This window comes from Benincasa hispida, unplaced genomic scaffold, assembly GCF_009727055.1.
Source record: "Benincasa hispida cultivar B227 unplaced genomic scaffold, ASM972705v1 Contig159, whole genome shotgun sequence".
Classification (NCBI taxonomy): Eukaryota; Viridiplantae; Streptophyta; class Magnoliopsida; order Cucurbitales; family Cucurbitaceae; genus Benincasa; species Benincasa hispida.
This window is the reverse complement of record NW_024064153.1, coordinates 1,371,104-1,373,925: the sequence shown is the minus strand read 5'-3', so window position 1 is coordinate 1,373,925 and position 2,822 is coordinate 1,371,104.

Below are 2,822 nucleotides of genomic sequence, written 5' to 3'. Positions count from 1 at the left end.
GTGAAAGCTTAATAAATCATGATGGAACAAAAAGTTAATGCCATCCTATCAGTGCAATAATAAGAGAGAAGAAGCTTTTCATCCTGAAGCTCTATAAATACCGAAGGCCACCTTCACTGAAGGAGTTCGCTCAGTTTACAGAATTCACTATATAGATAGAAGTTAGCCTTGTTCATAATTTTTCTTTTACTTAGAAGGCTGAAGTGAGTGAAGGGAGATTATACCGAGAGATCGTTCTGGTGAACTTGGAAGAGTTCCGAAAGCGTCAAGATCAGAGAGAGGACCAACTCCTGCAGAAGCAGGAACATCTTTTGAGGAGAATAGAGTTAATAGTGTAAAAGTCTTGGAAAGCAAGATATTGCTACCGGGCTCTCTACCCTTATTTTCCATTGTCATTTTGTAGTCTAAATCTATTTATAAAAATGGAAATTGCATCTTTATATTTGTTCACTCTCTGTACATTACACATGAGTAGCTAAATCTGTCGAATGGGTTGAGAAGCACTTAGCTAGCATAACCTGAGATCTTCATGCTATGCAATTATCTTGTATTATGTATGCGTCATTCGTCCATTAGAAATACTCGAGAGGGTAGTCTAAGGATAGAATCTAGGCTTGGAAAAGTCAGATTAGAATCTAGGCTCGGGAGAGCTAGATTAGAACCGCATAATCAAGAGATAGAAGCTTAGGAATAAGTTTTGTTTGCTATTAACGCATCACATGCATCCTAGAGATAGGATATGATTGTATGCGGTCGCTTTGTCCTTGTATGCATCTTTCGTCATCGCATAGGCAAGAAGTAGAGACTTAGGAAAAAGCTCTATAGACATTATCGCATTCATCGCATGTGTCTTAAAATTAGGAGCTATCGCATTTGCATTGGAAAATGAACTACTGTCACATGAGTGTAGCATGATCCAATAGCTTCAACGTATTCTCAGGAAACGCTAACTAAAAACCTTCTCAACCCGTTCCTCCACATACTCAGTGTATCTGTCGCATGATTACTCTTTTCTCAAATCCACCGCATACATTTTATACCTTAAACAACAAACCAACCAACACTTGATTTATTTGTTATCGCAAAATGATCTAAAATTACCATCGCATATTATCTTCCTTAGTCCCTGTGTTCGACCCTGGGCTTACCAGGCAACTCAGTAGGATTTATACTTGGGTCTTATTGAGAAAACTTGCATGCACAACGCATATTCCACCATCGCATTCTACACCATTATTTCATCGCATAAAATAACGCATCAAGTTTTTGGTGCCGTTGTCGGAGACTTCGACAATATATTGTGCTAACAGTAAATTGTGCTAATGGTAATTTTTTATTTTCTTTGCAGCTTTCAATCTTTGGCGAATTACGACCCAGAGATTGAAAGAACGTTTCGACCAAGATTGAGAGATAGCTGCCAACAACAATACAGAACTCCAAGAATGGCAGAACAACCGGAAGAGAGGGCCGCAAACGCAAATAATATAATGGCTGACCCCATCCTCCTGGTGAATGACCGCAATAGACCCTGTCTCTTATACACATCTAGATGTGTATAAGAGACAGCACCAACCCCATCCTCCTGGTGAATGACCGCAATAGACCCATTCGGGACTATGCGTTGCCCAACCTCTATGATTTCTCCCCAAGAATCATGAGGCCTACTCTTGACGGATCAAGGTTTGAAATGAAACTGGTTATGTTGCAGATGATTCAAACGGCCGGACAGTTTGGTGAAAGGCGTGGCGAGGACTCACACGCCCATCTCCGGAGTTCTATTGAAATCTGCAACACTTTTTTGTTCCCAAATATCTCTACCGAGGAGGTTCGACTAACGTTGTTCCTATTTTCCTTATGCGATCAAGCAAGAAAATGGGCTTATTCTCTCGAACCAAGAGAGATAACTTCGTGGGAACAAGTAGTTGAGAAGTTTATGAAGAAGTACTTCCCTCCGACAGAGAACGCCAGAAGGAGGAAGCTAATCACCAATTTTGAACAGGATATTGACGAATCGCTCAGCGACGCTTGGGTGAGGTTTAAGAGGCTGGTAAGAGATTGCCCACATAACAGCTTACCAGACTGCTTATAGATGGAGATTTTCTACCAAGGATTAAACCCTGCATCGCAGACGGCTGCCAATGCGATAGCAGCTAGTGGTCTACTTGATAAAACTTACGATGAGGTGAAAAATATAATTGATCGCATTTCAAAAAATCACAAGGACTGGAGAGAAAGCGATCAAAGATTAAGAATTAAAGACAGTGATGTGAACAACGGGGTCATCGCATCCCTTCAGAACTAAATGACGCTACAGAGGTAGTAACACAAAATACGACGATCCCACAAAAAATGTGCGACCCAGGAATCTTCACGATACCATGCTCAATTAGAGGGGTCAACATTGGTCAAGCACTATACGATCTTGAGGTGAGTATAAACGTAATGCCGCTATCAATCTTCAAACGATTGAATATGGGAAAACTCCACTCACGACGGAGACTCTCCTACTTGTGGACAGATCTCGAATACATCCCGAGGGAGAGTTGAAAGATGCCGCAATCTCAATTGAAAAATTCATCTTACCGGCAGACTTCATCATTCTGAACTATAAAGCGGACGAAGTTGCACCCATCATAAGGGGGAGATCGTGATGAATGTTAACGGGAAAAAGCTCTAGATTAATGTGAAACCCGAATTTTCATTTTTTCTACTTAAGCAGGTGATTAAGGGATTAACTAGGAGAAAGTTAAATCCTATGTTGACGAAAAAGGAAATTTCTAAGTGTTGAATAGATTTTCTTTGAGTAACTTTGAGTTAAGCTT